This window comes from Phyllostomus hastatus, unplaced genomic scaffold, assembly GCF_019186645.2.
Source record: "Phyllostomus hastatus isolate PE091 unplaced genomic scaffold, TTU_PhHast_1.1 phas_contig_524, whole genome shotgun sequence".
In the NCBI taxonomy this organism is placed as follows: domain Eukaryota; kingdom Metazoa; phylum Chordata; class Mammalia; order Chiroptera; family Phyllostomidae; genus Phyllostomus; species Phyllostomus hastatus.
The window spans coordinates 3,172,076-3,184,413 of NW_025333900.1; positions in this window are offsets into that span (position 1 = coordinate 3,172,076).

A 12,338-nucleotide genomic window follows, 5' to 3' on the forward strand; every position below is an offset into this window, starting at 1 on the left:
TTCCTCTTATTGGTGAGATCATATGGTGTTTGTCTTTCACTGCCTGGCTTACTTCACTTAGTATAATACTCTCCAGTTCCATTCATGCTGTTGTGAATGGTTGGAGTTCCTTCCTTCTTTCTGCTGCATAGAATTCCATTGTGTAAGTGTACCACAGTTTTTGACTCACTCATTTACCAATGGGCACTTGGATTGTTTCTAGCACATGGTTATTATAAATTGTGCTGCTATGAACATTGGGGTGCCTAAGTTCTTTTGGATTGGTGTTTCAGGGTTCTTAGGATATAATCCCAGCAGTGGAATTGCTGGGTCAAAAAGCAGTTCCATTTTTAGTTTTCTGAGGGAATTCCATACTGTTTTCCACAGTGCCTGCACCAGTCTGCATTCCCACCAACACTGCACTAAGATTCCCTTTTCTCTTCATCTTCACCAGCACTTGTTTGTTGATTTGTTAATGATGGCCATTCTGACCAGTGTGAGGTGATATCGCATTGTAGTTTTAATTTGCATCCCTCTGATGGCTAGTACAGGATAACTTTTACAGGGCTCTAAAGAACAGCAGGGCTACAGGGCTCCTGTCTGGTCGAACAACAGAGTGAGCATGGATTCTGAAGTCCCAGCCAGGGAAGAAGGTTTAACTGTGGACTAGAGTGTTAAAACTCTGGAACGTTCTAGACATATAATTACTATATTTAACAGTGGCCATGTGGATTAGGTCTAGCTGGTCATCAGTTTTCTCTGGTATAAAAGTAGACATTCTAATACCACACACTGGAATTATCATAAGGATTGAACAGTGTGATGTGTGTGTGTGATGACTACCACTCAGTAGATGTTACTTTCTTTTCTTTTTCTTATCTTAGTGGAATGTGTTGATATATATCTTTGAAAATAAACCCCTTAAGAAACCTTAGATGCTTTTGTGCACGTTGCATTTAGAGATAATGCTCTGCTTTCTTGGCTCTTCCTCCAGCAGCTGCTCCCAGGTCTGCTGGGTGGGAGAGAACTTCCTGGCCTTCCTCAAAACCATCATTTGTGCAGCATCCCCAGGGCTATGAACAGCAAGGAAATTAGGGAAAGGAAGCAACATCTGGTGCTAAACAAATACCATCATCTTGCAAATGACTTGTCTCTGGGATAATGATACTTGCATATGTAGAGTGGAGGGAAGTCAACACCAGGACCCTATACTAGAGAATAAACACCTGAAAGGCTTCCTGACAGCTTCACTGTGTCTACAGCTACATTCCACTTTGGAGAAAAGAGCAGGTGATGATGTTCATAGCTTTCAGTCACACCACACAGAAAGCCCACCTCGGGTTCTCTGTTTTTCAGAGCGGAGTTCTGCAAGCAGATAAGAACAACAGTTCTCATGGTGGGTCAGTGTGGGGCAGAGCCTGGTGGAGGGTGAATTTGTGCAGGCCCTGGGAGTGTCTCCCACCTTGCTCCTGGCCAAGACTGCCCCTGTTGTGTGCTGCTGCTGGGGACTTGGGAATTCCTGAGATGTCCTCAGGCATCATATAATTACATATATAAGTGACTAATGAAGAGGCTTTATGCCTTGCCTGATTATTATGGGTATTATACCCCCAAAGAAGAAAAATGTTAATGAATCATTCTGTAACACTTAAGTGACTCCAATTAAGCTGTGATGGGAATGCTCTGAGCCAAATGGTGATGGAGAATTTGTCTTTGAAGTTCACTTGTCACATCTTCTCCTCTTAGCACGATTTCCTCCCTCAACTGGAATCAATCACCCAGCTCCATGTGAGGCATCTGGTCACCCCATGCTGATGCAGTTTATCAAGGATCATTTCTGTAAGGTCCCAGACAAGCCTGCTGCCACCAGATGTTGCATACCATGACATAAATGAGAGGTTGCACAGTGACAACCATAAACGTGTTTGGTTTGTCTTGCACCATGTTTTAAGCAAACAAAATCAATCACTTTCAGCATTTAGGAGATTTCATATAAATATTTAAATTCTCAGATTCTCTAAAAAAAAACCCTGAAAAATTTGGCAACACTGGGTAGACACTATCACATTAGCAATATTTGGCAGGAGCTGCTTCTTTTAGAAAAGCTGTTGTCCAGTTTGCCATCGTCCCCGCTACTCCCTATTGTCCCTTCCCACATAGGTCAAACTTATTTTCTGGCAATTGGCTCTTCGTATTCACTCATATTACCTTCCTGGCCCTGTAGGTACCTGTGTTCACAGTCTCTGCTTTAGACCTTCCAAGCTTCCTCCCTCCTCTCTGCTTCCATCCAAACCTTGTCACCTTGGGTCCATTTCCACAAGCAATCCTGTTTTTAATAACAACCAAAGGAGCTCTACTTGGATCAGCAAACGCACAGAAAAATATTGATGATTCTTAATAACTTGGTATTTTTATCAGTTAATTATGGCTATGACAATGCTGCTTAAAAGTGAATTCAAAACATCTTTGCAGGTATATAAAAGAAAGCATTTATTTACTTCAAGTAGTCTCCCATTTGATGAAGGTCAGCTGTTCCAGGCTGGGCTCAGCTGGAGGGGAAGTGGGGAATGGCTCTGCTCCACACATTTCTCATCCTCCTCCTGGGAATAGTGGGCTAGCCTGGTCACATTCTCATGGTGACGGAGAAGGAGCAAGAAAGTGGAATTAGCACTCCTTGATTCTGTCTAGTTCTCTTGGCCCACCAGTCACTTGACCAAACCCAGGTTGAGAGGTAGAGTACTATTCTGGCCCACAACTCAAGGGCATAGCAAAGTTTCAAGGCATGTGTATATTGAAGAGTTAATCTTACCCAAGGAGAGGTCTGGTCTTTGTCCTTGGCTACGAGGAAGCAATGGCTAAGCTCCTGGAATGTCTAGCCTGAGGAGTATCTTCATTTTCCTGGGGGCTGGCCACTGGACAGTCTAACAACATGATTTATTATGGAGGCTCTTGGTGGAGGCAGTGATATCAATTCTCCCTCTGGTATGACTGAAGACTAATGATCAGCCATGTGACTGTAGTATGTGATTGAGCCCTAAATGAATCTCTGGACACTAGGGCTTGAGTGACCTTCCCTGGGTGGCAATATTCATTTGTCACACAACATGGCAGGGAGGAGGTAACGTCGTCCCTAACTCCCGGGGAGGGGATGCCTGGAGGTTCACATTGGGACCCCTCCCGACTCTGCCCTATGCATCTCTTCCTTAGCTAATTGTAATCTGTATCCTTTCCCTGTAATAAAGCACAACTGTGAGTATAACAGTTGCCAGGGAGTTCTGTGAGTCCTTCTAATGAATTACTAAAATTGAAGTGGTTTTGCGACCCCCTGGACTTGAATCCCTGTCAGAGGTGAGTTGCAGCTGTCTTGTGTGGGCTGTTCCCTGATGCAGACACAAGCCGGTAGTGTCTGCAGTGTTATGGATGAGACAAGATACATTCATACAGACTACTGAGTCCTGTGGAGGAAAAGGGATGGCACGGCTACTCTCTCAAGGAGAGAGTGCCTCAGAGAGGCCTGGCTACTCTCTCAAGAGGAAAGTGAGCTGACCCTTGCCTTGACAGGTATTTATTGGCTTTCAATTTGCACAGGAATACAGGTAAAGCTCATTAATCATTGTCAGGTAGTAAGGATCAAACAATAGATACTATACAAAGAACTAGGAGGGCTTATTCTGAGTCAGGGTCTATTAGTGAAAGGGCTATAAAACTTTGGGAAACAAACTCATTTCCTGCTTGTACCCTTATCATTTAATTGAGAGCATTCTTAGCAAAGCAGGTTTCACAGGAGTTTGTGTATTCTTTCTTAGGCCTGATCACCAGGGGAACCCACCCTTTCCAGCACAAGGCTACACCACCCTCTATCATTGTTTCAGGCTTAAGTTAGGCAGTAGATGTAAGGCAGCCAAGAGATTAGGAGAATTCTCACAGAAAGAATGAGGATTCAGGCTATGTCAAAGCCTAGGGGTGAGGATCCCTCACCCCCTTTTGCTATAGCCCCCCAAGTCCTTCCCTGGGGCCTCCCCATGATCATGCCTGTCTTAGATTGTTCCCCCCTTGGGGAATCTTACCTGTCATTGGCTAAGTGACCAAGCATTGGGGGCCAGTTATGGATGAAGTAAAAGGAGCAGAAGCTGTGCCTCTGCCAGGGAGATAAGCTTTGTCTCCTTAGTGGCTTATGGTCTGAAGGTCATTCACTCAGCCTTAGCCATTGGGGCGGGGGGCGGGTTACAGCTTCTGAAACCAGGCAGGGTGGTTCCCAACATCTCCCTCTTTTTTGTTTGTAAAATCAATTGTAGTTGTTGAGGCTGCGAAACCTACTATTTGCTGTTTTTGAATGTGATCACGAGAAAACAACTTCCATATACATCATAAAGCACAAATAAGGATTCAGACAAGGATGAACCTGGGGGCTGCTATGACCCAAACTCGTAAATTCAGTCCATTGAAAAATGTTGCAAATGCAAGGGAATGATAAGAGTAACAGGTCTGGTTACACTTCAGTCCTTGGGAGAATTAGCCCAGACTTCAGGAAGTTACTTTAAAGATAATGCAGCAAGCACAAGTCACGAAGCAGCTTAGGTATAATGCAAGCCTGATTTCCCACGGGAGAACTTCTTCACAGGTGTGGTCTTGTGTGCTGCCACGCCCCCACCAGTTTTCCACATGGGTGCTGGGCCACATTTCCACCTCTCGTGAAGTGGTTCCCTACAGTTCCCTAACTTTGCAGTTGGCCTAAACTCGCACAGCACGGAAACAAAACGTGATGAAAATGGAAGCTAATAATACAAACTGCCAAAATATCCCTTTCAAGTACACCTGTATCTGTTTATTCATCTACTCAGCAAACATTTATTGAGCACCTACTATATGTCCAATGCTATTCTAGGGCCCGAGACTAAAAGAAGTAAATAAGACATAGCCTGAAATTCTAGAGGAGGACACAAAATATGAAAAAGCAAACAAATCTGTGAGATAGTGTCAGACTATGAGAAGTACTATGGAGAAAAATAAAGCAAGTCAAGTTGGTGGTAGAGGTTAGCTATTTCGTATGGGGTGGTTAAGAAAGACTCTTCCGGAAAAGTGACATTTGAATGGACTTGAATGAAGGAGAAAATTGGGGTATAATTCAGGGCAAAAAGATTCTAGAGGGATGAGCAAGATCAAAGACACAGGAGCAGCTGGTGCACAGGGCACTCCCGCATGGAGTAACCATAATACACAGAATTCATCCCCTGAAAGTTCCCTTCACATGGTCCTTGGGGACTGTGATGTGCCTATGAAGAATGCAGGCGAGGGCTTCTCTCCAACATGCCTCAAGGTGAGTCTGAGGCCAATTTCTCTGTTCTTTGTTTTTGTGCAGCTTGCTTAGGTTGTATCGTTTCTTTTTCACAGCCAACATGAGAATCATTTCACATACATTTTTCTCCCTCTCAGAGGATGATCCATTTCTCTAAATGCTTCTAGTTTCTCTTTGGGGTGGGGGGCAGTGAAGAGAAGTACAGGAACAAGAGTTATTTCTATTTATTTTATTCATCGAGAGAAGAAATGAGCACATAACTGGAAAGTACAGGGTGACTACTGAGTAGTCCGAAGGGAAAAACCTAATGGGGAAATTTTGTTGAAAAACAGAATTTACATAGCTATGCTCTGGGCTTCCCTCTCGGGCTTTCTGTGGTTCTCAAAGCCCCTGGGTGTGTGGGCGTGGATGCTGGGGGAAGCGGGAGTGGTGGAGGGCGCATGTGAAGATCCTACAGGGGTCTTTGAGGGGAGAGCTGTGGGGGTGGGAGACCAAGACTCTCGGCCAGCTAAGAGCTCTCCATGTCGGGCTGTTCTGGAGGCTGAGAATCAGAAGGTGCTTACCTCCAAGTTTGACTCTTGACCGGGGCTCAACAGTTCATTGCTGCTGTGGTAGATTTGTTGTCAGAAGTAGTTAAAGTGTATTCCTTTCTCTCAAAAACCCTTCTCTGAAAATAAATACATAAATAAATAAAATCTTTTAAAAAACCCCTTCTCTGGAGAGGAGGCCCAAAAGTCTCCTTTGGAGCAAAGGGGAGCCCCGCCTTCCCCTTTCGTAGGACTTCCTCATCTGTCAGGTCAGTCAACCCAAGAGAGTAGGGTAAAGAGCTGGGTGGGGGCACAGGGCAGTAAACAGGGGGTTTGCCTCCCATTGACCAGCAGCAGTCTCTAGTGAAGCTGTTCTCAGTCAAGCACAAGCATTTTTTGCCTAGCTGTGACATGCTCAGCATTTGATATGTGTCTAAAGACAGTGTCAAAATGTGTTCACTGGCCTTTCCTGTGTGACTTTTGCTTAAAGGGCATGCCTTACTCTCATTTCCCTTTTGTCTTATCCAATCTGCACCTTCCACCCCTATATGCCACTCCTGTCACCCCAGCCTCAGACCTTTAGGAGAGAAATGGTACAGAATCTAGAGACAAAGCAAGGTCCACTTCTTGAAATAATGTCTTCCCATGTACACTTCTTGAGAACAATCTTCCTATGCACAACTTACATGCTGCTTGGTGAATGCATAACATGCAGCGTGTCATCCATGCCCATGCCCCACATGCCCCTGTGCTGAGAGGGATAGGTGAGGAGAACTAATGTCATATCTGGTCATATTAGAAGAGCTTTCTCCTTCCCTGACTTCCAAACTCTGACCCGATTCTCAAATATCTGAGTTCCAAATGTTAGGACATGCTCTACTGGCATGCTCTCAGAAAGAACTAAAGAAACAAAGCCACAGTCCTGCCATAAATAATAACAAGAAGGCAGGGCCTGAGAGTCAGCAGAAGTGGTGCTGGTGCCAGCTAGCTTTGTTTCACACCCAAGGTTAATGAATGCCTGCCAATGGCAGTGAGAACGTATAACCACAGTGTTTTCTAATGAGTTAGGGATTTCCTTTTTTTAAATTAACAGTGCGGTACATGAAGGTGACAGCTAGTGGTTTCAGAAAGACAATAAGCACTTCATTTGTATCAATTTTTCCCTTTCCAAAGAAAATGAAGAGCCACCTCACTGTACACTATTCTCACTTGTGAAGAAAGAACCCAAGTTAGTGTTTGGGGCTGCTGCTTCTCCACACTACCACCACTTCAGATACATGCTGTGAGGTTTCTTCTCTTTATTCTTTTCTTTTCTTTTTATTTTTTAGATATCTTATTGATTATGCTATTACAGTTGTCCCATTTTCCCCCTTCACTCCCCTCCACCCTGCACACCCCCTCCCACACACATTCCCCTTCTTTAGTTCAAGTCCATATGTCATACTTATAAGTTCTTTGGCTTCTACATTTCCCACGCTATTCTTACCCTCCCCTGGTCTATTTTCTGCCTACCATCTATGCTATTCATTCTCTGTACCTTTTCCCCCTCTCTCCTCCTCCCACTCCCCTGTTGCTAACTCTCCATGTGATCTCCATTTCTGTGGTTCTGTTCCTGTTCTAGCTGTTTGTTTGGTTTGTTTTTGTTTTAGGTTTGGTTGTTAATAATTGTGAGTTTGCTGTCATTTTACTGTACCTGTTTTTATCTTCTTTTTCTTAGGTAAGCCCCTTTAATATTTCATATAATAAGGGCTTGGTGATGATGAACTATTTTAACTTGGCCTTATCTGAGAAGCACTTTATCTGCCCTTCCATTCTAAATGAGAGCTTTGCTGGATAGAGCAATCTGGGATGTAGGTCCTTGTCTTTCATGACTTGGAATATTTCTTTCCAGCCCCTTCTTGCCTGCAAGGTCTCTTTTGAGAAATCAGCTGACAGTCTTATGGGAACTCCTTTGTAGGTAACCCTCTCCTTTTGATTTGCTGCTTTTAAGATTCTCTCTTTATCTTTAATCTTGAGTAATGTAATCGTGATGTGCCTTGGTTTGTTCCTCCTCGGGTCCAACTTCTTTGGGACTCTCTGGGCTTCCTGGACTTCCTAGAAGTCTATTTCCTTTGCAAGATTAGGGAAGTTCTACTTTATTATTTGTTCAAATAACTTTTCCACTTGTTGCTCTTCCTCTTCTCCTTCTGGTACCTCTATAATTCGGATGTTGGAATGTTTAAAGATGTCCTGGAGGTTCCTAAGCCTCTCCTCATTTTTTTGAATTCTTGTTTCTTCATTCTTTTCTGGTCCACTCTGTTGATTTGAGTCCCAATTTCCTTCCCATCACTATTGATTCCCTGTACATTTTCCTTTATTTCACTTAGTGTAGCCTTCATTTTCTTCATCTAATTTGTGACCAAATTCAACCAATTCTGTGATCATCCTGATCACCAGTGTTTTGAACTGTTCATTTGATAGGTTGGCTACCTCTTTGTTGTGTAGTTGTATTCTTTTCTGGAGCTTTGATCTGTTCTTTCATTTGGGCCATTTTTTTTTGTCTCGATGTACTTGTTACACAGTAAGGGGCAGAGCCTTAGGTATTCACCCAGGGAGGGTAACCCAGTCACTGGGTTGTGACTCTGTATGTGGGGAAGGGGTCTGAGAGGGAACAATGGCGCTTGCTCTGCTCTCTGCCAGATTTCAGTTACTTCCCCCGTGTCCCATAGCTAAATTGGGCCCTTCTGGTGCTGATTCCTGTGTGTGTGTGGCGGGGGGGGGGGGGGTTGTGTACATTCTAGGACCCTGTGGGTCTCTCCAGTGAACTCTCCTGTGAGGCTGGGAGTTTCTCCTGGCACCGCAACCCCCACAGGTGTTTTTAATCAGTGATTTGAGGCTTTATTTCCCCGTGCTGGGACCCTAGGTTGCATGGTCTGTCTTGCTCCCCAGTTTCGCCCGGTCTGTGCACGAATGTGGGACTGCCCTGTCCTCCAGCTGCCTTGCATGCCAGGCCCTGCTCCACAATCTGCAGCCTTGCTGGGTCCTCCAGCCACTGCCTTGTGCGCCTGGGGTCTGCCAGCTGCAGCTTTGACACAAGCACTCTCAGCCCTGGCTGCCTATCTCCACCCCTCCTACCAGTGTGGGTGAATGTTTCTTCTTTAACTCCTTGGTTGTCAGACTTCCATACAGTTCTATTTTCTGTCAATTCTGGTTGTTTTTTGTTTTCAAATAGTTGTTGTTCTTATTTTGGTTCTGTCAGGAGGCACAGTGTGTCTACCTATGCCTCCATCTTGGCCTTCAGTCTCTCTTCTCTTCTTTCTTTTCTTTTCTTTCTTTTCTATTGTAATGTGGCCAGTGAGAATGTTTGTAAGGAATGGCCTTTTAAAAATATGTTTGTCCCTCAGTTTGAGGGACTGTATAGAAGATGATGAAGAGTATGGTGTGAAAACATACTTGGATATTTCAGTAGGTTAAGAGGGAGCTGCTGTGCCCTGGCTGGTGTGGCTCAGTAGGTTGGGTGTCATACTACTAAGTAAAAGGTTGCCAGTTTGATTCCCAGCCAGGGCACATGCCTGGGTTGAGGGCCTGGGTCTCCTCCTGGGAGGTATGTGAGAGGCAGCTGATCGATATTTGTCTCCATTTCCTTTCTTTTCCATTCCCTTCCCTCTAAATAAAATAAATAAAATCTTTTTTTTAAAGAGGGAGTTGCTGTGATGTCACATTTTAAGGTAATTAAATAATAGACTGGATGCTTTTATTTTCAATATGGTTTTCTGTGTAATACAAAAAATACTTTTTGCAAATTCCTAGAAATAATTAATAAAGCCTAACTAATATCTACCTGTACCTATAGGAGAGTAAGGGCAATCTGGAAGGTCAAATAAAAAAGAGCTATGACCCTGCATTAGCTGACCCTCAGGCTGCTGGGAGAGGCGGTGGGGAGGAGGGACTGGGGAGGAGCAGCTGTGTAGGCTTGGAAATCCCCTAAAGAATGAAGGAGCCACACCTGGTTGGTGTGGCTCGATGGATTGAGCTTGGGCCCATGAATCAAAAGGTTGCCAGTTCAATTACCAGTCAGGGCACATGCCTGGGTTGCAGGCCAAGTCCCCAGTAAGGGGCGTATGAGAGGCAACCACACATTGATGTTTCTCTCCCTCTCTTTCTCCCTTCCCCTCTGTCTCAAAATAAATGAATAAAATCTTTAAAAAAAGGTTTAAAGAAATAAAAATAAAAAAGAATGAAGGAGCTTATTAGGTTCTAATGACCAGCAACCTAGGAAAATGGAAAGTTGGAACTGAGGCCTTGTACCCCAGTGTAAGGACAAACCAAAAACAATTGCTTGCTCACACAGTGAGATGACAAAGAAGCCTGTTTGTCCTTAAAAAAAAAGCTTTTCCTTAAAACTCATAGAGGTGCCCTCACATGGATATGATTAAATTTATATAACTAGAGTGGTCTAGGACCCAACCTGCCAAGAAATTAATACAAAATACTGTCACATACTGGCAATACCGTTGGGGTACCTTGTTAAAACAAACATAAAAACTCTCTGGGAGGCCACCCCCCCTAGGATTCCCCTATGTGAAGTCCCAACTAAAGATTAACTTACAATAAAAAATTAGAAAACACAGAAAACAATCCACAGAAAGCAAGAGCCAGCAAACAAAACAAAAAATCAATATTAAAACCCCAAGAATTTTAGGTAATATACTTATCAGGTAGATTATAAAATAAATATTTTAAAGTTATAAAAGCCATAAAAGAATAAAAGACACAATGAAAGAATAAGACACCATCAAAAAAAAAAAAGAGAGACCAGGCTGAGTTAGATAAGAAATCAAAAATAACTTCAGAGCTTAATAAAAATTACAATAGAAAAATTAAACTTCAGTGTTAAACTGAAGATGGCATATCATTGAATAAATGACTAGTGACTGGAAAGAGAGGTCTGAGGACCATGCAGAGACCTGCACAGAGAAATGGAGAGAGACGGCATGGGGAGGGGGGCTGAAGGACAGGGGTGTGGAATCAGAGGGTCCAACACACACCTATCAGGTGTACCAGAAGGAAACAGAAAAATGGAGGTGAGGCCGTATGTCAAGATAATCAATGAGAATTTTCCAGAAGTAATAAAAGATACAAACCTTAGCATGTTAGTAATACTGAATTCTGTACTAGACACAACACAGTGTAGCTGAAACAACACCAAATAGAAAGGCAAGCGCCTAGAAGCACTGCTATGTTGGAGACCTGCTGCCTGCAGAGGAATGAGCATCAGATTGCCTAGAATCTTGCAAAGGCAACAACAGAAGCCAGGAGATAGTGGGGTGATATATTAAAAGTCCTAAGAAAAAATAACCATCAACTCCCATTCTAATTGAACCAGCATTTAAGAATATGGACAAAACAAACATCCCCAGGAAAATGAAAATGAAGCGTGTTTACCACTTACAGATCTTTGCTGAAAGAATTAATCAAGAATGTACTTCAGAAGCATTTGACCCTAAGAAGCAGTGAGATGTATGATATTAGATAGAGTTAAACAAATATTTTAATACATAAAAAGCCTAATTGGGGAGTTGAAAAAACAAGATGGAATGAAGGTACTGGTCACAGTAGTTTGTAAGTGGGTGGGAGGTTAGCAAAGGTCCAGCATTCAGGCATTTTGGGGAGAAAGGTGACAATGTTGCTTAACTTTAGACTATTAAATCAGTTATGTTTATTAAAAGATATGTAAAGGTAATCACTTAAGATGAGAAACTGTATGTATAATTTTTAAGCCAGTAGAGAGGACATCACTGTTTATAAAAAATTTGGTCAATAGTAACTAAATGCAAGAAAGGAAAAAAGAATCAGAAAAAATCAGGTTAAATATAAAGCATGAAACAAGTGACTGAAAGATTCCAATATAGCAGGACTCAGAACAATAGTAAAATAAACTCTCAACTGGAAATATTGTCAGTTGTATTGGAATTAAAAATGCAACTATAGCTTTAAAAAAGACAGAGTTAGAACTTAAGGACAAAAAAAAACTATTGAATAGAAAAGTGTAGAAAATACAAGCAAAATACTAGCCCCATTAAAGTGATGTGATTATAATTAGAGTAGACAAGGTTGTCCCTGAAGAAATAAAAAAGTCACTAAATAAAGACAAAAACAATTTACTCAGAAGAGATTATATAACTCGAAGGCAGCTAAAACATAGCATCAAGTGAAATGAGGCAAAAAGTTGATAAAATTTCAAAGATGAATGGACAATTGCATAGTCATAGGAAGATTCCGATGCCTCTCTTTCAGTAACTGATAGTTTAGAAAGACTGAAGTTAGTGAAGATGTAGAACTGAACGATGCAACCAGCCAGCCGGGTCAAAGCGACACGTGGAGAATGCTCATTCTTTCCAGGAACACATGACACATCCACCCAGAGATCTCATTAGGCCACAAAGCAGTTCGTGTGAAATAGCAGCGAATCATAGAGACCACATTCTTGAGAATACTCAATTGCTACACAACAAAAACAACAATGAAAACCACACCATATATTTGGATTTTTTGGT